Consider the following 23,068-nt stretch of genomic DNA (forward strand, 5'->3'; position numbering starts at 1 on the left):
CAGTTGCTTCGGGCGTCTCGGATAGCAGGACGCTCTCGGACAAATGGGCTCTTTATCGCTATTGCTGTTGACGCACAAGAATTCGCACAAGCAGGAGAGCAACAGCAGAGTGCCTCATCATCCATAATTGCAGATTTGGCGTGTTTCGAATATTATTGCACCGCCGTATATGGCTGCACATCTACTCCATCCACAGGCGTCTTGGTCTCCGAACTTCTGCGATCGATCGTACGCTACACGTGTGTTGTGTAGGTTCTTTTAATAAATGACCCCCACTGCCATGTGGACGACAACCTGCGGAATTTAAGGAGCTTTTTTTTCCTTCAAATAGAGCCAAATCCGAAAACCAAAACTAAGTCATTTTTTTCTTTAATGAAACGCTTCTTCATAGATCCTACTTTTGCAAAAGCAGTGGAAACGAAATGTGTCCAGTAACGCCAAGAAAACGCGCGCAAGACCTCATCATCAACATCTTCAGCCTGACTGCGCCCACTGCAGGGCAAAGGCCTCTCTCATGTCTCTCCAATCAACCCTGCCCTTTGCCAGCTGCGGTCACCTTATCCCCGCAAACTTCTTAATATCATCCGCCCACCTAACTTTCTGCCGTTCCCTACTACGCTTGCCTTTTCTTGGAAACCACTCCGTTGCTCTTAAGTACCAGCGGGTATCTTGCCTTCGTATTGCATGCCCTGCCCAAGCCCATTTCTTCTTCTTGATTTCGACTAGGCTGTCATTACCCTGCGTTTGTTCCCTCACCCACTCCGCCCGCTTCCGGTCTCTTAAGGTTCTTCAAATATAGCCAACTCCGAAAATATAGCGCAAAACCATGTGAAGTAAAAAATGAGCGAGATTCTTCTGATGAGCGGATCAAAATGGCCATATCCACTCATGGCAGCCTTCTTTGTCAGCTCGAGCCTCATAGCTGGGACTGTTAGGAGCGCGGTCTCATTTATTCGTTCCCCAGAGCAACTGTTTCATTGACTGCGAAGGGTATCAAGAGATCAGCGGAAGATCTGAACACAGAAGATGTCGATAACGATGGGATAATTAGCCCAGCCGCCAATGTAGCAAGGAAGCGCCTCTGCTACAGTGAACGTTAAAACCTTTAGTTGGGTTGTTGGCGGTTTCTTGCTTAATTCATTATTATAAGCGAAATTGCCGAGGCAGACAGGACACGACAATACTAGCCGGTGTTCTGTATACGCGTCTACCATTTCGCTACCATTCATGAATTTAGAAGGTTACAGCGAAGTAAAATATAATTTCGCTCCCATACACAGTTGTTAGTTTCCGTTTCCGAAGTATCAACACGAGAAGAGAAGGCTGTCACGCCAGTGCTTGCGACAGAGGCCTTCTATTCGCGTTTTCTTGCTTGCGTCGAAGCTCAGTAGTTCCCCTGATTGCACACAATGAATGTTTTAATAGGTTTTCTGCTGTGTTCACAGCATAATCACATTTAAGAATTATTTTCATAAAGAGAGCTTGATAACAACTGTTGACGGAAAGTTTTGTCTACAAAAATGTGGCAGCCCCAGAGTTTCACACCGAAAACAGTGAAATCCAAAATTTACATGCTGATACCGACTAAATTATTTGCACTATTTTTCATTACAACATAGCGAAGAGTTGCTCTAACATGTAAATGATATAATATCGCAGCTTGGAAAGAGTTAAGGCTTGTGCGGATAAAAAACTTTTGCATTTTTATCGGTTTTCGTTTAGGTGGATCTGGCTTATATCGAGAAAAAAACTTCATTTCACCTACTTCAAGCAGCGTTTCAGTCCCACACTGTTCTTCTCATAAAATACTTCCACATCAATGCACAAGGTGGTTCCAGAGGCTAAGACGCAAGGCGACCACCTATTAGAAATAAGCATTAACTTGTGCAGTTCAGCGGAGAACGGCAGCAAAATATAGCCACATTTTGAAACTACATTTACAACCAAACCGATCACGTCCAAAAAATATTTGCGTTTAGAATTCCGATTTTTCGATTCTAGCAGTAGTTTCTTAGTGGCAAGAAAGTAGCACTGATGGAATGAACACTGCGGCATCTGTCACCAGAGCATACTATAGTCGGATACAACTCAAGAACGAGGCGGAAAATTCCCCTCAAAGGAGTCTCTTCAGGCAATGGCATCCACCAATTCTCTACCTTCACCAATCATCCCCTTCTCCACCTTGGCCGATCCCTGCTAGCGTGAACTTGCAGGGGGTGGCAGATGAATGGGTAATAGCCAAGGCTTAATCGGATAAGCCGTGGCGTCATGAAAATCGGTCGCCACCATTGGCTGGAGAGCCTCCTTTGCGGAGCACCTGCGGCTTCGTTCTTGAGTTGTATCCGTCTATAGTGGAAGGGCCGTGATGCACGCTTCTTTGGCGGAGCAGTTCCTTTCCAAGCCCATCCTTTCATCTCCCCTCCGCTGGTGTGTAAGGGAGAGGAAGGGGCGGGGGGACGTCACTAACTGAAGCGGTGGCTTACGCAACGTTTTAGTTCACTATACTTACGCTACAGCCCAAGCTGCTGGAACGGCTGGCGAAAGCTCATTTTTAAAGCGCCCTAAAGTGCTCGCTCATCTCTCGCGGTATATCTTTAGAGAGCGGGTGCCTGTTTCTTCCAGGGCCCACAAAATATCTTAAGCAAATGCATACAGGACGAAGCTGCGGGGGAGAAGGAGCGTTATGCCAAGAGGAAGTGAAAGTTATTTCGTTGAAAAAGCAGCGTGGCGGCCAGCATCCAGGCTATTCTACACAATTAGGCGACAATTGATGTTCAAAGAATTCAGGGCGGAATATTTTGCGCGTATTTTATTTCCCAAAGTTTGAGCGCTTAGTCTAAGCTCCCTTGGGAACCTAAGATCTTGCGAAATACGAGGCAGAATTCTCTCGTTATTTTAATTTGTGAAAACTAGGAGTTCTCCATTAGAAAGTGCTCTCGGCTGTATTGGAGCTTTTGCGTTTATCGGCTCTAAGGGTTCATTATGAGCGTTCGTTAGAGGAGCTCAGTATCGAAGACGTGTTTTTTCCTCCAAATCCCAGCGTTGCATGGGATGTTCGACATTAGGCATCTCAGCTTATTTGGCTATCGTTTCATCTCAGCGTGTGCGTTACTTGTGCCACATGGAGCATGCTTCCCGAAGACTCAGACCACTTTAGTGCGCGCCGTCCCATGCGAGTTCTCTAAGATGTCGCAGAGCTTAAAAATTCTTTCTAAGCCAGCGAAAGTTCGCTGCGTGCCTCACTTACGCTGAGGCCACAAGGAACCGACGACGGGAAGCGGTTCCGAAGAATAGCGCAGATTACATGGAGGCTCTGGTATCGTATGATCTTGGTCACTTTATATTGCACCCGGATACCACTGGATCGGTATTTTTTTCATTGATTCGGTTCCAGTCGCAATGCTCCTACCAGAAACGGGATTGGAACCCTGAAGCCTGAAAAGAGCGCTAACATCGTAGAAGCAGCGCCAAAAAGGCCGCCACCGTCTGGAAGACGAAGTAACGAGCGTTAGCTGTTTGGTTTACTAGACGAAGAAAGCGAAGAACGCGCCGCTCGTGTCGAGAAACGGAATGTAATACCCTTTGAAACGGGGTGGATTACCACCATGCTCGTCTACGTGTGCACGCACACAGCCTAGCAGACCGATTAAAGCCCCTCAATGAAGCAAAAGTAACGCAAAGCTTTGAACTTTCCGGCTTCCCTCCTCTCCTAGCGCGCCGCCAGATAATCGAGCCTCCCATTGGCCGAGGTGCCATTGTCACGTGTTAGCGCGCGCTTTTTTGCTCCGCAGCAGACGCCGGCGTCATTGCCGGGGGTAGGAGTCGCGCGTCGTTTTCTTTTTGTGCAACAGTTTAGGCGCGAAATGTTTTTTCCATCTTTGACGGCGTCTACGTGTTGCGGCAATGCCGAGCTTCTGTTGCGCGTATGGATGCAACAACTGAGGAGGCAGTGGGAAAAGATTTTTTGTAATTTCGTTCGGAAAAGGCAAAGCGGCTCGCCTAAAGGTTTGGCTGCACAGGATCGGCCGGGCAAACTTCGGTAATGTGTTGGATCCGCCACTTTGTGAGGTGAGTGGCCGTTCAGCTATCAGTCATTTTTTTTTTGTCGGGTGATTTGGTGCGAAGTGCGAGCGACTGCAGTCTTTCTTCACAGTAAATGCTGTTTGGCATAGGTGTAGATGGACTCGTTCGCTCGTAGGCTACGAAAGCTGTGCTTCTTGTTGTCTTATGCCCACCGTGCCAAGCTCTCCTAGGTTCTGCAGGTGCAGCTTTGATGTTGCGCGCATTTCGTGGCGTGTCGACGTGGTTGCAGTCAGACTCGTTCGCAGGCTCGACACGAAAGTTACGCTTCATATTGTTCGAGCCCCAATGTTTACGTTGCTCGCGTTGGAGGTCTAGCTTTCATCTTGCGCACTGCTGCAGGAATTTTTGTCGCAATTGGACTCCTTCGCTTACGAACCCCGTACTAAAGAGGCGGTTCTCGCTGTTTGATATTCGCTGTACATGCTGCTCGCAATATATGTCTAGCTTTTGTGTTGCGCGCTATTAGGAATGGCCGCCAGCTGTTATTAGGATTGGCGCCAGCATGTCTCGAGGATTGCCACCAAGACAGAATCTCTCGCCCGGTGTCTGCGGGGTGCATTTACCGCGCTCGCCCGGTCGTTTCTGCGTGGGACAAGCGGGGAGCAGGGTTCTGCGAAAATACCTTTAAGGAGTCGCTGCCACGCGCCGCGAAGTGGTTCCGGATGTCTTCCGATTTTCCCCGACATCTCCACCGACCGGACTACCCCTGGCCTCACGGGCACAGCGCCAGCGTGGGAACCGATTGCCACCGTGGCTTGTCTGCGTGCTTCGCCGGCCATGCCTAATGGCAGAACCACTGGGGATTATCTCCCGACGACCGGTGGAGAGCAGGGGCCGACCACCTGACGTCGCCTGCCAGCCTGACGAGGTCCTAGCCGCACACCCCTCTCCCTTGGGCTCAACTTATGCCAGGGGCGTGTCCATGTGTGCGGAGGTGTCTGTGTGTGATTGAGCAAGTTTTGTCCACACCCACCACGGCGAGGGCGTCCCCTACCTGGGGAATTTGGGGAAGACGCAGTGTATAAAACTGCACTGCAGATGAAGTTGAAAGAGCTCACTTCAGAACTCAAAAGCTTGTAAATATATAAAATAAACCAAGTCTTCTTCCTCCACTAACGAATCCTTCACTCAGCAGCACCCCTGTCCTGGACGGAGCGGGCGTCATCTTGACCGAGGTTGTGTCGAGAAGCGACCCCGATCCCCACCTGCAACAACTGGTGGCAGCGGTGGGATGGACCAGGTGACATCGTTCTGCATATACGGGTGAGTGCTTTGTCTTTGTTCTATGATTCACCAGGCTTTAAACGCTGGGCAAAAAGTTTGAACTGCTGGTAATCGGGTGTCTGTAGCACAGTGTAGTTTGCACAGAACCATAGAACATTAGCGAGTGGGCAAAGCCACCATTTGGGGCAACGATCATGGACTTCAAGAAGGTTGATAGGGAAGAGCTGTTGCTGATGTGTGATGAGTTGGATGTGGAAGTGGAGGAAGGAATGAGGAAAGGGGCAATCAATAATAGCGATGCGGACGAAGAAGCGATGCAAATTGCGTGGGAAATGGCAAAGAAAGAGCTTGAACGGCGAAGAAAGAAAGCAGAGGATGAAAAAAAGAAAGCAGAGGATGAAAGAAAAGAAAAGCAAGCCGCAGATCAGATACAACTGAAAATGATGGAGCTCCAACTCGAAAGCCAGCGTCTGGCAGCCCAAAACGAGGGAGCAAGCATTAGTGACAGATTAAACAGGGTAGAGTCTCACCGTACAGACATTTGGATGTATCCCTACAAGATGGGCGAAGACATCGGTCTGTATCTAATCAAGTATGAAAGGGCGTGTCAAAAGAGCAAAATAGCAGAAAATTTGTGGTCACAACGCCTGCTAGGTCTTTAACCGTGCGAGGTGGCTAATGTGATCGCCAGGCTCAGCGAACAGGATGCGGAAAATTATGAAAAGGTGAAATCTGCTCTACTGAATAAATACCGCCTTTCAGATGAGGCATTTTGGCAGCGTTTTATGGAGGCAACAAAAAAAGCAATGAGGATTATGCGGAGTTTGCGTACACATTGAAAAGCAACCTTGTAGAGTGGCTTAAGGGGGCAGGCGTGTACGAAAGCAGGGACAAGGTAGTTGAGTGTGTCTGTCTGGAGCAGTTTTTCCTCAGCATTCCACCGTCCGTAAAACTATGGGTGCAGGACAAAGAAAAGGTAGACACAGTAGAGCGAGCAACTTAACTCGCAGACGAATTCTCGACGCGGAGAAAGGTGACTGCGGAGGAAGGCCAGTCAGAAAGAGGAACTACCTCAAGGAAGAATTTTTCTTCTAGACGGCCGGCTCTAAATGGAAACGTGGGGCAGGGTGTAACACAAAAAAAGTCACCGAAAAGGCTCCAGAGAAGAGCGGCAGTCAAACGAAGGACGAAGGGGTAGAAAAGGCGGGGAAAAAAGAGTTCGAGGCCAGGCAACCGTTGCGGTGTTATAACTGCCAAGAAACAGGGCACATCGCTGCAAGATGTAGAAACCAGCGATTGGTGCTCTCGTACGTAAACGGTAGTGATGAAAACCTAGAACTGCTTCGCCCCTACCTTCATGAGTTAGAGGTAAATGGCAAGCCTTGTAAGGTGCTCAAGGACAGTGCGGCTACGATGGATGTAGTGCACCCATCCTATGTTACGTCTGAGGATTTCACGGGAGGAGTAACGTGGATTAAACAGGTGTTGGAGGAGCACAGTGTTTGCTTACCTATGGCAAGGGTTGAAATTTCAGGTCCGTTTGGAAAACTGGTGACGGAGGCAGCCGTCTCGAAAACAATTCCGCTGGAAATACCTTATCTGTTCTCAAACCGGTCTGACCGGCTGTTGCGTGAGCGAGGGCAGATCTTTGGAGAAGGAAAAGTGCAGGCACTAACGCGCTCTAAAACCCGCCAGCTCGCCGCTCAGTTAACACAGGACCTGGGACAGGGAGCAGCAGAAATCGGAGCAGAACCTGAAATCATGGAGCCAAACCTAGTGGCTGAACAAGGAGTCGAGGTTGTCGCTAGATGAGGCGACATCGACGCTGCTGCGGCGCCAAGCGAACCGCAGGAAATAGAGCCCGTCGGAGCGTCAATATTGGCCCCGAGTTCGCGCAGTTTTGAGCGGCTATTGGAAATAGACAGGGATATGCTGAAAGCAGAGCAAAAGAATGACCCTAGCTTGAGGCGCCTGCATGCTACCGCGGAAAAGGGCATAGCGAGGCGTAACATCACGATACTCGAAAAAGACGGACTGCTGTACAGGCACTACAGAGATCGCAAAGGCAAGACGTTTGATCAGCTGGTGATTCCGGAAAAATACCGGGCGGACCTTGAGATTGTGTCATGGGAACAGCTGGTCGGGACACTTAGGGATAAAGAAAACGAAAGAGCGACTTTTAATGGAGTACTACTGGCCAGGGTGCTTCAAAGACGTGGAGCGGTACGTGAAGTCGTGTGACGCATGTCAACGAGTCGGGAAATCAGAAAACAAAATGGAAGTGCAGTGGAAGGGTCCGGTGGAAGTTCAGCACAGACTGTCAGAAACAAACTACGTCCTGAAAAAACCCGGCAAGAGAAATGAGGTTACCCTCTACCAATGTGGAAGACTGGTCCAGTTGGTAGGTAGTCATTCTAGAAAAACAGCGCACACAGGACGGGGACCAAGGGAAGAACCGACGACACGAGCGCTCGTGTCGTCGGTTCTTCCCTTGATCCCTGTCCTGTGTGCGCTGTTTTTTCTAGAATCATTACCCTCTACCACTGCAATTTGATGAAACCTGATGTAGGCAGGGAGGAGGTGGTAAATATGATGTTAAACGCACCCGAGGAAGTACAGGCTGATCTACCTGAGTTAGCAACAAACCGCAATGCGGATTGCAGCGTCCAGGACATTCCTGCGCGCTCTGCAAGGGCTGATGTTCTGAAAGAGGAACAGGTAGATGAACTTAAGGGTCTTTTGGGGGAATTCAAAGCGATGTTTAGCAGTCGGCCAGGGAAAACTGACCTGATCACTCACGAAATCGAGCTGACCTCCTCCGAACCAATCAGGTCAAAAGCTTATCGAGTGTCACCACGTCAACGGCAGATCTTGGAGACGGAGATTAAGCGAATGCTCGAAATCGGGGTAATTGAACCAACTGAAAGTGATTACACTTCCCCTATGATTCTCGTCGAAGTGCCAGGTAAAGAGCCTCGTCCATGCGTGGACTATCGAAAACTCAATGCAATCGCCAGAGAACAGCTCTATCCGATTCCCAATATTCAAGAGAGAGTAGAGCGGGTAAGTGGGGCACAGTTCATTTCTACGTTAGATCTGGTGAGGGGATATTGGCAGGTTCCTCTCTCAGACACCTCGAGCCGCCATGCCGCCTTCATTTCAACCATTGGGACATTCAGACCTCTAGTTTTAAGCTTCGGCCTCAAGAACGCACCTCTCGCCAGGTGTCTGCGGGGTACATTTACCGCGCTCGCCCGGTCGTTTCTGCGTGGGAGAAGCGGGGAGCAGGGTTCTGCGAAAATCCCTTTAAGGAGTCGCTGCCACGCGCCGCGAAGTGGTTCCGGATGTCTTCCGATTTTCCCCGACATCTCCACCGACCGGACTACCCCTGGCCTCACGGGCACAGCGCCAGCGTGGGAACCGATTGCCACCGTGGCTTGTCTGCGTGCTTCGCCGGCCATGCCTAATGGCAGAACCACTGGGGATTATCTCCCGACGACCGGTGGAGAGCAGGGGCCGACCACCTGACGTCGCCTGCCAGCCTGACGAGGTCCTGGCCGCACACCCCTCTCCCTCGGGCTCAACTTATGCCAGGGGCGTGTCCATGTGTGCGGAGGTGTCTGTGTGTGATTGAGCAAGTTTTGTCCACACCCACCACGGCGAGGGCGTCCCCTACCTGGAGAATTTGGGGAAGACGCAGTGTATAAAACTGGACTGCAGATGCAGTTGAAAGAGCTCACTTCAGAACTCAAAAGCTTGTAAATATGTAAAATAAACCGTCTTCTTCCTCCACTAACGAATCCTTCACTCAGCGGCACCCCTGTCCTGGATGGAGCGGGCGTCATCTTGACCAAGGTTGTGTCGAGAAGCGACCCCGATCCCCACCTGCAACAGCGCATTGCTTGCCGTATTTGGGTCGTTACAGATGAACTCCTTCGCTCATGAATTCGATAGTAAAAGGGCGCTTCTTGCCGTTTGAGCCTACGCTTTTCGTGCTGCTCGCGGTGCAGGTCTGTCTTTAATGCTCGGCGCATCGCTGGACGTATTTGTTTTGTCGCAGTTGGACTCCATCGCTCACGAACTCGACGCCAAAGGTGTGGTTATCGCTGTTGAAGCCCCCGCTGTTCATGCTGCTCGCGATTCCTAAACGAACCAACGTGTTTTCTTCAGAAAGAACTGAGTAAATTCGAGTTTTGATTTTTCAACATTTGAGTTTTTTCTGTTGCACGCTACTTCGACCGAAAGCGATTAACTGCGGCAGTCCAGGCTACTGCGCGTTAGGCATGGAGATTACAAGAGGGAAGGCAATGTTCTCTTACATGCCAATATTGTATATGCTGATCTGTAGTGCGCGGCTGGCTTGGGCACATCCGGAGCCCGAAGTAATCACGTACGGAACGCCGCCTGTGTGTGTACAAGAGTGCGTACGCTGTGATCCATTTCCTTTCGACTCCACATGGAACTAATGAGTCAAGCGGACGGCGACGGAGGGGAGTTCGGGGTGCGCAGGCGACCCAGCTTGGCCGGGCGCCATTGTTCGCAGCCCCGCTCCGAGAAGCAGCAACGAAGACGCGCGACGCCTTTCATCCCTACCGCGGCGACGCTGCCCAAGGTCATGACCCGGGCGGCGGTCGTTCAGTGTATAGCTAGGAGGCAATTTTGGAGACGCGTTCCTCATGCTCACTGTGAGCGCTTATCAGCTCCATATGACTGCCAGGCACTTCCTGTGCACGTGGGGGCATCAAGAAGAATTGGGGAGCGGTGGCGCCTTAAGTGGCCCCTCGGGGACGGCTTTCGACAATCTGTGCGGCCCTCGCATGCTCTTTAAGCGAGTAAACGTGCCGCCCCGCAGGGGAGGATGGAGTGATCCGAGAGGGGAATTGTTAGTATTCGTGACAATGACCTGTCCTCTCTCCCCAATCTTTGATTGTGCGTGTTTTACGCTCCTTTGCCTCTTTTTCAATGTGTTTTCCTTTTCCATGTGTTTTATTGGATGTGTTTTCCTTCCCCCGGTCCTTGATTGGATGCGTGCTTGTGTTTTGACCTAATTGGTTGGTGTCCCCACTGAGGGCGGGGACTTAGGGATTAAAAGAAGACGTTTTGGTGGGACCGGGGGTTGATTTCGTCTTGTTACTCTGCGGATCAATCACTATGTACATAGTTGTTCTCCTTGTTGTACCTTCCGTTTTGCCTTAACTATTTTTTTTGTGATTAAACAGTTTACTTCCTGAAGTTCCACGAGTAATGTGACTGAGCAAGTTTTGAACCTCAAGACGTCGGCATCCAACAACTTTTACCTTTCCCCTTCGGGCTGACATCAAAGAAGAGAAAGGGGTAAAAGGAACACAACTGGCGCAGTCGACAGGATTGCGACGTCTTCCTACTTGAGGCAACTGAAGGAGGGCGGAAGTACAAGGCGGCGGACGAGCTATAGCAGTGGCACGTCCAGAGGAGAAGATTTCAAGAGTGACAGCTGGTCAACGCCGACGTGACGCTGAAGGTTCAAGTCACCGGGCAGCTGAAGGAACCAGGTGACCAGAGCCAAGGAGGGCGCTGTTGATCAGGAGGAGCCGACGACGACGCGGATCAAGGAGACAAGTTCCAACCGGGACCGTGCGGCGCTGCGACCAACTTCCGGGCCAGTCTTCCATGCTGGGGTACCGGCAGCCTCGTAAAGCGGAACTTCGGTAGCCAGGCGAGTACCTTTCTGTTTCTGTCGGGCTTGCGCTTATGCCAAAGCCTTAAGTTTTTAGAAGTGACAGTGTTAAACAGAAAGAGATGGAGAACGGGGCAGGAAATGGAGGGTTGGCAGCCGCGAGTCAGGCAAATGAGGGTCCGACGTACCCTCTGACAGTTAGCGCGCCGGTGCAACAAACGACCGAGTTGCAAGTCCAATTACGAATTGCTGAACTAGCTGTGGAAAAGGAGCGGTTGGCTTTGGAAAATGCAAGGCTGAATCTTAAGCAGAGCGGAACAGTGGGTAGGCTTGGTGAGAGCGCGGGAGCGAGCGGAAGAATGGACGAGGACAGAAGGCTGAAATTTGCTAACCTTATGAAAGGCGTCCTCACGCCGATGCCGCTTCAAGAAGCCCCGGTGCCGGGGTGGTTCGAGGACGTAGAGGCCACGTTGGGGTCATACGAAGCTCCAACCCAGTGGTGGGCTGGACTAGTTTTGCCACACCTAAGCGAGAGGGCACGCATGCTACTCACGCGGTTGTCCGCCGAGGAAAGGAGCGAGTACGCACTCCTGAAAGCTAAAGTGTTAGACGGCTGAGGCTCACTGCCGCCGAATACAAGCGTCTTTACACATCCGCGAGCAAAAACTCAAATGAGACGTGGGAGCAGTTTGCGGTGCGCCTGCAGAACTACCTGGAATACTATTTAAACAGCTGTCAGGTAACTTCGCTAGAGGAGTTCAAACTGCTAGCTGTCGCGGACCGACTAAGGGAAGCCCTCAGTGCAGAGGCGAGAGCGCACGTTGCTCTAAATGATAAGCCAGGGTTCCTAAAACTTAGTGAGATTGTCACGCTGGCAGAAAACTACGACGAAAGTCGAAGATATAAGGTCGGAAAAGCAGCGAGCATGGCGATGGCGACGAACGAGGCAGTCGAGGTAACACAGCGCGACGGAACCCAGTTCCGACCAAACAACACGCGGCCCCGGGGACGGGGACAGTGTTTCCATTGCCATGGGCATGGGCACATCGCAAGATTTTGCCCGAAAAGGCAAAGCGCGGAAAAGCCAGAAATGGGAGGCGGACGCGCAGACCAGAAATCAGTAATCGCCCGAATATCGGTCCCCTTGCATGACAGGGAGACAGTGCACGGCTCAGTGGAAAGGCAGCCAGCGGAGGAGGTCAGCGCCGGAGAGGTGACATTGTTGAGTAGTGGGAACGCTATAAGTGCGCGCATTGACTCAGGGGCCGACATCATGGTCATCCGCAGGTCGCTCGTGCCGCGATATGAATGCGCGGGGGCAACAATAAAACTCACCGGGGCTTTCGGAAAGCAGGTTGTCGCGGAGCTGGCGTACGTTCCCCCAGTAACAACTCAGGGAGCACCGCGAGTATCATTTGACCCGTCGGAGCGGGGTATACTGTGTGCAGTCACAGACGAGCTTATAAATGGGATAAGCGCGTTAATCACTCCCGAAGACTATGAGCAGCTTCTGAGCGATCGTGTGCATACGCAAGAACCGGGAGAAGCCGAGGTTTCTGACGAAGAAATCGAAGAGAGGGAGAAGCGGGTTGACGAGGTTCTAGCGGGCGCGGTAGCAGCAGGTTGCAGCGAAGGGGAAACCGCAGTGGCACAGACGACACGGCAACGGTTTCGCGAGGCGCAGATTGGAGACGAATCACTCCAGGAAGCGTGGGCTCAGGCTAGAGAGGGAACACATGGCATGACGGTCCGGGACGAGCTTTTGTTCCACCAGGAGCCTGTTGCTGGGCATCCGTGTACTCAGCTTGTACTCCCAACCGAACGACGCGCAGAGGTGTTAAAAATGGCGCACGACTCAGTGTGGGCAGGCCATCTCGGCGAGCGGAAAACGCTTCAGCGGATAGAGGCTTCATTCTTCTGGCCCGGGGTCACACGCGACGTGAAGCAGTACTGCCGCTCATGCCACTCATGTCAGGTGAAGTCGCGTGCACGCACAGCAGATCGAGTGCCGATCGCGCCGATCGCTAGACCAGTGGCCGCATTCCAAGTGGTGAACATCGACTGCATAGGACCGATAGAACCACCGTCAGCTGGAGGGCACCGCTATGCACTTTGTGTAGTGGACATGAACACGCGTTGGCCCGAAGTCGTGTGTTTAAAAGCGCTGACCGCTAAGGCCACGTGTGACGCTCTTTTGCAAATATTCGCGCGCCTGGGAGTCCCTGAAACAGTGTGCTGTGACCAGGGCACAAATTTTACCGCAAAGCTTACACAAGAGCTTCTCAGAAAATTGGGCGCCTCTCCGAGGTTCTCCACGCCGGACCACCCTCCAAGCAACGGTCTGGTCGAGCGCTGGAATGGAACATTCAAATCCATGCTATTCCAGATTATTCAGGAGCACGGACGTGACTGGGATAGGCTTGTGACATTCTTGCTCTGGGCTTACAGAGAGGTCCCTAATGTAACGACCGGGCAGTCGCCGTTTGAGTTAATGTATGGCAGAAAACCGACCAGACCGCTATCCATTCTCAAAAAAACTTGGACGGGAGACTGGGCAGTACCAGATTCTTTGGCAACGCCGGCGGCAGAGTACCTGTCAGCTTTGCGCGAGAAGCTGGCCGAGGCAAAGGCAAAGGCTAGTAACAACAGCACGGTAGCGCAACGCAGGTACACTGGACAATACAACTTGCGCGCTGTCGATAAGCATTTTACAGATGGGCAGCAGGTGTTGTTGCTTGAAAGGGATGGCGAGGGAAAGTTGATGTCCAAGTGGACGGGGCCTGTGACGGTAATGCGGAAGACACGCCCGTACAGTTATCTGATCAAACACGACAATGGCGCATGTCGGACTGTCCACGCAAACAAGCTCAGAGCTTACCACGCACGGGTGAATGTAGTAGGGGATATATACGAGGGCGACGCGGAGTTCGGCGACGTGCCCACGTTCCCCATGCGCTCAGTGCCAGGCGACGCGCTGCCGCCGGGTGCTCTCGAACATTTGAACGAAGCGCAGCCTCGAGAACTAGAGGCACTGATCGAGGAGAATGGCCAGGTATTCAGCAGTAGGCCCGGCAAATGCACGCTAGGAGCGCACAAAATCGTGATAAAGGAGGGTGCTCAGCCACGGGCTGGCCATGCGTACAAGGTCCCGATGGCGTATCGGAAGGAAGTGGAGAGGCAAGTAGATGAGCTCCTGGAGTGGGGACTAATATATCCCGTTGAGAGTCCTCATGCTCACCCAGTGGCTCGCGTCGCTAAAAAGGATGGCGGGCTGCGCCTGTGCTGCGATTATCGGAAGTTGAATGCGATAACCGAGCAGGACGCCTTTCCGGTGGGCCTACCGTCCGAACTGCTGTTCCGAGTAGCGAAGGCCAACATCATCAGCCTAATAGACATGCTGAGAGGCTATTGGCAAATATCCCTTGACGAACAGGCACAGGCCCTCACGGCATTCGTCACTCCGGTGGGGCAGTACGCATGGAAGGTCATGCCCTTCGGCCTTCGAAATGCGAGTTCGACATTTCAGAGGGTCATAAACCAGGTACTAGCACCGCAACGCGAGTACGCATGCGCCTACATAGATGACCTCGCGATTTATTCAGACACCTGGGAGGAGCATTTGAGGCACGTTCGGGCGGTGCTCGCTTCGATCTCAGCCGCCGGGTTCACCGTGAACGCAGGCAAATATCGTTTCGCGAGACGAGAAGTCGAATTTTTGGGCCATGTGGTCGGGTCGGGGAAGCACAGCGCTAATCCAGGAAAGGTAAAGGCAATAGACGTAATGCCGAGGCCCCAAACAAAGAAGGAGCTAAGAAGCTTTCTGGGCTTAGCTAACTATTACCGACAATATGTCCCCGACTATTCTCGCGTCGTGCTCCCACTGACGAGCTTAACTAATTGGCGTACACCGCAGCGGCTCCCATGGAATGACGAGGCACAGAAAGCTTTTGATGAGGTGAAAGCTTGCTTGAAGAGCGCATCCTCACTTCATGCGCCTGACCCAAGTAAGGAGTTCGTGCTCGCAACCGATGCTTCGGACTACGCGGTGGGTGCCTGCCTTGCCCAGTGCGATGACGAGGGCCGCGAGCAGCCTATCGCTTTTCTGAGCAAAAAGCTAAGCCCGGCTCAGACCCGCTGGGCGACTATCGAGAAGGAGGCTTATGCCATCATTTGGGCATTAGGGCGACTTGAAGTCTGGTTGTGTGGCGCACAAATTCGGGTCATAACGGACCATAACCCGCTCAAATATTTGACTCTGAGTAGTCCGCACAGCGCCAAGCTAACACGCTGGGCACTCGCTCTGCAGAGATTCGATATCCGGGTCGAGCACAAAAAGGGGGAGCAAAACGCTAATGCCGATGCAATGTCGCGACTCGTAGCTGCCAACTAGAGGCGTGGGGGAATCCGGGGCCTGGAGTTATGTCATTTATGGAGGTGTACCCTGAGGCTTTGGCAACGCATATGGTTCGGCAGCGGCAGGTGGTGCTTCTTCGGCTCCGGGCCCGCGGCACGTTGGTCTGTTCGGTTTTCTCTGTGTGCTTCATTCCAAGATGTTATGCAGCACACTTGGTAGGGAGGTGTCGTGCGCGGCTGGCTTGGGCACATCCGGAGCCCCAAGTAATCACTTACGGAACGCCACCTGTGTGTGGACAAGAGTGCGTACGCTGTGATCCATTTCCTTTTGACTCCACATGGAACTAATGAGTCAAACGGACGGCGACGGAGGGGAGTTCGGGGTGCGCAGGCGACCCAGCTTGGCCGGGCGCCATTGTTCGCAGCCCCGCTCCGAGAAGCAGCAACGAAGACGCGCGACGCCTGTCATCCCTACCGCGGCGACGCTGCCCAAGGTCATGACCCGGGCGGCGGTCGTTCAGTGTGTAGCTAGAAGGCAATTTTGGAGACGCGTTCCTCATGCTCACTGTGAGCGCTTATCAGCTCCATATCACTGCCAGGCACTTCCTGTGCACGTGGGGGCATCAAGAAGAATTGGGGAGCGGTGGCGCCTTAAGTGGCCCCTCGGGGACGGCTTTCGACAATCTGTGCGGCCCTCGCATGCTCTTTAAGCGAGTAAACGCGCCGCCCCGCAGGGGAGGATGGAGTGATCCGAGAGGGGAATTGTTAGTATTCGTGACAATGGCCTGTCCTCTCTCCCCAATCATTGATTGGGCGTGTTTTACGCTCCTCTGTCTCTTTTTCAATGTGTTTTCCTTTCCCATGTGTTTTATTAGATGTGTTTTCCTTTCCCCGGTCCTTGATTGGATGCGTGCTTGTGTTTTGACCTAATTGGTTGGTGTCCCCACTGAGGGCGGGGACTTAGGGATTAAAAGAAGACGTTTTGGTGGGACCAGGGGTTGATTTCGTCTGGTCACTCTGCGGATCAATCACTATGTACATAGTTGTTCTCCTTGTTGTACATTCCATTCTGTCTTAACTATTTTATTTGTGATTAGACAGTTTACTTCCTGAAGTTCCACGAGTAATGTGACTGAGCAAGTTTAGAACCTCAAGACGTCGGCATCCCACAACTTCTACCCTTCCCCTTCGGGCTGACGTCAAAGAAGAGAAAGGGGTAAAAGGAATACAACTCTGATTCAAGATGATAATCAGTTAAACAAGCAGCATTCGAATGACTCATGCGGCGCTGTAAGTTGCTCACGAAACAGCATTTAAATGCCTTTTTCGGTTGCTGTTAATCAACCCAAGCTATTAACCCTACATCAAAATTCTGATCACAACCGTGTTACAGTGCGTAACTATATGGCTTCGTATTCGCCTATTTACAAACAAAAATTACGTGGCTACCGTCAGTCGAATATTTTTAACGGCAGACTGCGAGGTGTCCGAGGTATATTAGCTCCAAAATAATCTCCAGGTTTTCCTGCACTAAAATTATTGAAACTCAGACGAGTAATCACCTACTCACTGAATAGCACAGCCCGTTGCACGAGCGAACACGCCTTTGAGAGAATATATTATAGGAGCATTAAACCGCCATCCGTTCAAATAAAGCCTAGGCCGCACATCAATAGTAGCATGTCGGTCCACCTCCTCTTTGCGGAGTTACATTTTTGAATAAGATTGGGCAAAAGACGCCGGTTTAAAAACACGACTCCGCGACATTCAAGATAGTGCCGCGAGCTCGGTCGCTCACTCCACTTCCACCGTGTGCACCGTGATCAAAGCGATCGCAGTACGAAAAGTTCCGATAAAGCAGTGCAACGTGGGTCGGGGCAGTTATTTGGGTAAGTAATTTTTGTACCTCCCATGCCATGCGGCCGCATAAGAGGCAGAAAATGCAACAACAAATTCATTCTGGTGCGCGGTCCGCTGCGCGCCAAAGCGCGAGCGTTGGGAACACAACGCGCTGAGTATATTCACTATAGTGCCGCGAACTCGCTCGCGCACGCCACTTCCAACCTATGCTCCGCAATCAAAGCGATCGCGGGACAAAAAGTTTCGATAAAGCAGCGCAGCGCTGGTCACGGCAGTTATTTCAGTAACTGATTTTTAGATCTTCCATGTCATGATGTCATTTCGACCGAAGCCAAGGCAGAAAACGCAACACAAAATTCATTCGGGCGAGCGGTCTGCTGCGCGTCAGAAGGCGAGCGTTGGGAGCGTCTGCTAGCATCCCCTGCCTAGGTGCCGCCACCGTCGGCGCACGGGAGGAGCAGAGAGGAATAGGAGGAGGAGGGAGGAGATGTCATTACTTTTACTCTTTTGAGGGGCTTTAAGAACGATCGCCGCCTAGCGCCATCTATCAGAGGAATTATGATGCACGTCTACCCATTGTCGAGTTGCACCTCCTCCAGATACGCCCCAAACGGAACTTGCATCGTTTGGGGGTCAAGGTGTGTCTAGAATTTGGCTTGCGGTGCGATATGGTAACGCTTGAATTAGTAATTGCATGTATGCCATGTGTACCTATTAATTAATTGTGATTTTATTTCTATACCACAACCCATATGGTTTTATTTCCCGACCAAATTCGGTATACAACTGTCCCTGGATGGGTGCCTGTTGGTGTCGGAGTATATATTGCGGAACGAATAACCGTGTCATGGTAAGCGAATTTCCGGACCCCGTAGAGTATCTGTTACGGGTCCAGTTGGAGTTATTTTTGGAAATGTGGAGGAGAGTTTGAAGGATGCTTCACTCCCGCCACCGGTTGGCCCAGTATTGCACTACCTCCGGGATCGGCCTTATCTTTAGCGCGTCTTTACTACCCTGTCTTTCTATCCCATCTTTCAACTCTCCTACTATCAGCACGTCGTAGCGATTGTGGCTCGGCTAGAGCCAGTGAGCAGGCCTGTGCACTTTTCTTTCTTCCTGGCAACAACAGACAGAATGTACACATGCATAGCGGTCGCGTATCGAGATAGTTTTCCTAATCCTTGTAGGATATTTTTTGAAGGCGGGGGGGGGGGGGGGGGGAATGAGAGCGCACAACCAATTATATTGGCCGCCATCTTAGATTCGAGAAACCGAAACTATGCCACCATTTCGTCCCCTGACGTCATACCCACATACTTCCACCTCTATCCACCATATTATACCGTGACGTCATCATTGGCGCGTGGCAAGAGATTGTTTCCACGATGTCATTGTAGATGGCGCTACAAGCCTCAATGCGAGATGCGCTGTTCTCTAGTTGCAGCCACCGATGGCGCTTTGATCTCAGTGTGGTAGGAGACCTCACGAAATCTTTAAACGTTATGAGTAGTTGCTGCCACAGATGACGGTGTGATCAAGGGTTGTAGCAGATCCCACGAAATCTCGAAACGTGATGAGTAAGAGCTAACGCTCTTAAAACTATGGGGACGCACCTTAAGGACTGGCACATTGGCACATAAAGTCGGCTCTCAACGCAGCCTAAGTTACGGTCAAATCTTGCTGACCTAGAGCGGTGTTTGCGAAACGTAAGACGTTCAGCCCAATGTAGCTAGCTGCAAGCTCGTTTCCTGGCGCCACGGAAAAGTAGGTTACCGCAAGTTACAATGTTACTAGCGATGACTGCTTCTCAATATGCCGCTCGCTGTACTTGGAACCTCAGAATGAAGTAAGACGTTGAGGTCGATGTCGACACCATCAGCGTAAACAGTGACATAATCTTGGCAAGGGTGGGAAAGTATTAGTGGGGCTAATTTTATCTCTTCCATTGTCAGAGGCATGCTTGTGAAAACCCAGCAGATGCAGGACACAGAAAGAGAGCGAGTTTGAACACATACCGTCTCAGAGTTGTTTCCGAAACATGGCCTTGCATCAACCGGGTGAGATGCAAACTTTTGGCGCAATAGTGCGAAAGCACTCCTTCATGAGGTAACCGGCTCACCGAGGCTGTGCGAAGCCCGACCTTGAGGGTAACCTATTGCTGCGATAACTATTGAGATAACTATTGCTGCGACTGGGTGTCGAACCCGCAGCGGCGCGAACAGATCAGCTTTGCTGGCCATTGCACGAGAGCACTATCCTATCGCCGCGCGCCTCGTGTTAAATTGCAACACACTCTCGCGCTGTGCGTTGCACTTCGCCGTCTTCATCATCTTCTATATGCAACGCGAACAGATCAGATCAACTTAACCTCGGTCAGAGCTTAACCTGACTCTATATCGTCGCCAGACGGGACGACGACTCAGAGCAAAGCAAAAGCTTTGCGCCAACCTTGGCTGGACACATGCTTTCGGACGTTCTCTCGGTTTAACTTCGTTAAAACACTAACTCTTTTTTAAATGCAAGAATACATTTAACGGCTCCATTTTCTCCTCTCAGTGTCCACAGATTTTTGTACGTCCGTCCGTCAACACCACGTGAAAAGGTAGGATTGAGTAGGGTTCGAACCCATGCCTCTTACCAGTGTGGGTAGTGGCAACGCGGCGCCGTGAAGGAAAGACGAAATGAAGGAAAGTGCGCGGGCCTGTCGCCAGCTGGCCGTCTACCACTGCCGCGTGCAGGCAGAAGGCATTTGAAATAAATTGAAAAAAAAACAATGAGAAGAAAAGGCGCGCGTCTCAGCAACGCTGGCTACTTCAGAACATGTACACCCAATACAGGTGCTCAGATACAGATACAGCATCAGATACTCCTGTCACCTGGCAGGCCGGTCACGGAAGCTTCAGCAGCGTGGCTTGTAGGGCTTGGTGCATAGCCGAAGCGATGACAGGGACCCAGACGAACTATACCAACAAGTTTTATTCATCTCAAGGAGCACATTTATATGCCATAACATGACACGTTATCACAAGTAAGGACAGGGTCGATGTATTTAATACGCAGGCAGAGGTGGAGTGCTCACACGTGTGCGTCTTGATCTATGTATCTCTTCAGCTTCGATTATTTCTCTACTTATTCTATTTCTGCTCCTTCCTATCACAACGCTTTTCTCAAGGAAAGGCTTACATTTTTGTTTTGTTTTTTATTTACAGCAAAGGATGTGATCGACAAGCGATCCTCCTCGTCCGTTCCTTACGTTGCGAGCATATTTCTTTAGCCGCCTATCCAAGCATCTCCCTCCCAGTCTGGTGAATATATTCAACCCCGCAAAACATACTTCATCGCAAGTGTCATACTGTTTCTCATGTTTCACTATGCATCCATGCAACTTCAGTTTTTCCTACATTGCACAAAGTGGCCAGTTTCCTCGGAGCCGAGAATACGATCGTTGCATTCGCCCGTTGTCCAATTCTTTTCAGATTGTACACAAACCTTGTGCATGTAAGGTCGTACAACGAAGTGCTTACAGACCAACTGATGCGGATAAGATTGTCTGAATTCCTCTTGAGAAGCTTTTCGGCAACGGACACCTGAATATGAGCGGGGTAAACGGCATCAGACTCTTCGATTGCTGTTCAAAACTTTCGCTAATCGTGTCTGTGCACGATTTCTGGAGAGCATTTTGAAAATACATGCCGGCAATGGCTCTCTTTACAAGTTTCCAGTGCGCGGTGTGACATGGCACCACAATCGTGTTACTTCGATCGCGGCTGATAGGCCCAGCAAATGCGATTGGCGTGAAAGGTGAAGCTAAGGTATAAAAACTTTTAGGCCTCAATTTCACCTTTCAAGCTGATCGAATTTGCTGGGCCTTTCAGACATTAACTTGCTGAAAAGATTCATAGATCCGGAAGCACATGTGTGAGCACTCCATCCATGCTCACAGTTCTCAGACATTGATCCTGTCCGCACTTGTGATGACATGTCATGTTGTGAGGTATAAATGTGCTTCTTGAGATGAATGAAATTTGTTCAGCGTTAGTGCTCGTGTCGTTGGCCTCCGTTCTGTGCCCTCCTGTTCTGCTGCGTTACAATGTGTTTACATAGAAGATTGTGCTAAGGGACACTTGCTTATGTGTTAGATAGCTTGGAATCAGCAGAACATGAAAAACAAGTGTAGCTAAAAATGCGTGAATTTCGTATTCAGCGAAACACTAGGTGAAAAGCAAATATTTAGGTAAAAGACACTCCACGAGAGAAAATTCAAACGCTTACAATATCTAAGGTCGCTCGCTACGTGCAAGGGGCGCAATGGCTCGCATGCGGCCCATCAATTCAGCCAGTTGTTTTTCAAGACGATCCTCTTCCTTCTGAATTGAAAGACGATCTGAAAGAAGGTCTTTTTGAATTGGCACTTTACTCTTGAAGCCAGTATTTAAAACGTTCGTTAATTAGTGTGTGCTAAAACTTAACTTTGAAGAATAAAAAAAATGCTGCAGACTAGGCCACGCGACCCTCAAAAGCTCTAAGTTGGTTTTACGGGGATAGCACGCTTCGTCTTTTTCAGTGCCTTGGTTACCTTTGGCTGGAGCACCTGGTCACGTGTTTTATTTTTTATTCTTGATTAATGTTTATTCGCACTCCGCAGTTTTCATTGTGCATTAATTGAACAGCGAACAGCTCGCTTTGTACACCGCCTTGCTGAACAACCCTGAGTTCTCCGTTGCATTGAAGGACTGTACGCTTAGTGCGATCGAAGGCACTGTTCCGATGGGTAAATTAACCCCGAGCAAGATCTCGCCGTGTTTGTGCCAAGTGAAATAAATAAACATCCGCGACTGGGATTCGAAAGCAGTGGCGGCGCCAACAGATCAGCTTCGCTGGCCACTGCGCGAGAGCACTCAGCTATCGCCAAACTGCAACACACTCTCGCGATTTGCATTGTACAACGTCTTCCTCAACTAATATTCGCGCTTAGAGCTATGTGGCGGTAGTGACAGAGAGTAGTGAGCTGCATGCGCTCGCGTGGACAACGTTGCGGCAGAAAAACGGCACTGGAGCAATGCCCGTTGGCGTCGACAACACTGCTGCAGAAACGCGGCAGTGGAGCATATGCCGCCGGCGTATCACCGTCAGCACGCTTACACGAAGGCTCGAGCGCGTGTATTTCATTGACATTAGCGCCGCTGAGCGTCGGCCGCTGGGTCTGAGACAATACTAGGGTGGAAGCAGGGCACGAGCTTGCCTCAACCGCCGCAAACACACCGTGCATCATGGTCTTGGACTCAGCTAGCGCCCAGCGCTCAGGGGCTGTAATATCAGCGCAGGACGCGCAATCGAGCGTTCCTGTTAAGCGTTCTGGCGGCGGTACATTGGGTAAACTGGCATCGACGATGAAAAAGTTGAAGACGCGCATAACTGGCTCCCTGGGTCAGTGGACACCTCAATCCCGCTTTCGGGTGCATGGCGGTGGTGTCCACCTGCAAAAAACTGGGCTTTCGCACAATATTTCGTGATTACCAATGCTAAACCAACAGCCATTTTTTGAGTATAGTTTTCTTGTCAGTTCGTCTGGTTGCTTTGGAAGTCTTGCGCTGAGGTGTTGCTCAAATGTACTCATCCGATTGTTCATTGACTATTTTAGTGTTTGATCTGCAGATTTCATCGTAGTCTGTTTTTAGAAAACATCGTTACGATAGAGGACAAACCCCCCACCCAAAAAAGAAAACTGGGCGGCAGTGAATCAAACCAGAACAAATGATAACCAGTCGAAGAGAGCATGCCGTCCAGGACGACGTAATATCGTCATTATGATGAAGCTACACGAGTGTTAGTGCTCATCCTTTTGAAATTCGGTTTATCTTTCCGGCTCATTCGGGCTGTTAGCTTTGTAGA

The 23,068-nt window shown here is 50.8% G+C and overlaps 1 protein-coding gene across 1 annotated transcript in view; it reads left to right on the forward strand.

Annotated features, from left to right (window-relative positions):
- LOC144126768 (chitotriosidase-1-like) overlaps positions 1-23,068 on the forward strand; it is a 184,362-nt gene that overhangs the window by 73,882 nt on the left and 87,412 nt on the right. Inside the window, exon 2 of the mRNA XM_077660453.1 lies at positions 5,219-5,346. The gene's annotated coding sequence lies outside the window, so the exon portion shown is untranslated. The remainder of the gene's footprint in view (positions 1-5,218; positions 5,347-23,068) is intronic.

Source organism: Amblyomma americanum, chromosome 1, assembly GCF_052857255.1.
Source record: "Amblyomma americanum isolate KBUSLIRL-KWMA chromosome 1, ASM5285725v1, whole genome shotgun sequence".
Classification (NCBI taxonomy): domain Eukaryota; kingdom Metazoa; phylum Arthropoda; class Arachnida; order Ixodida; family Ixodidae; genus Amblyomma; species Amblyomma americanum.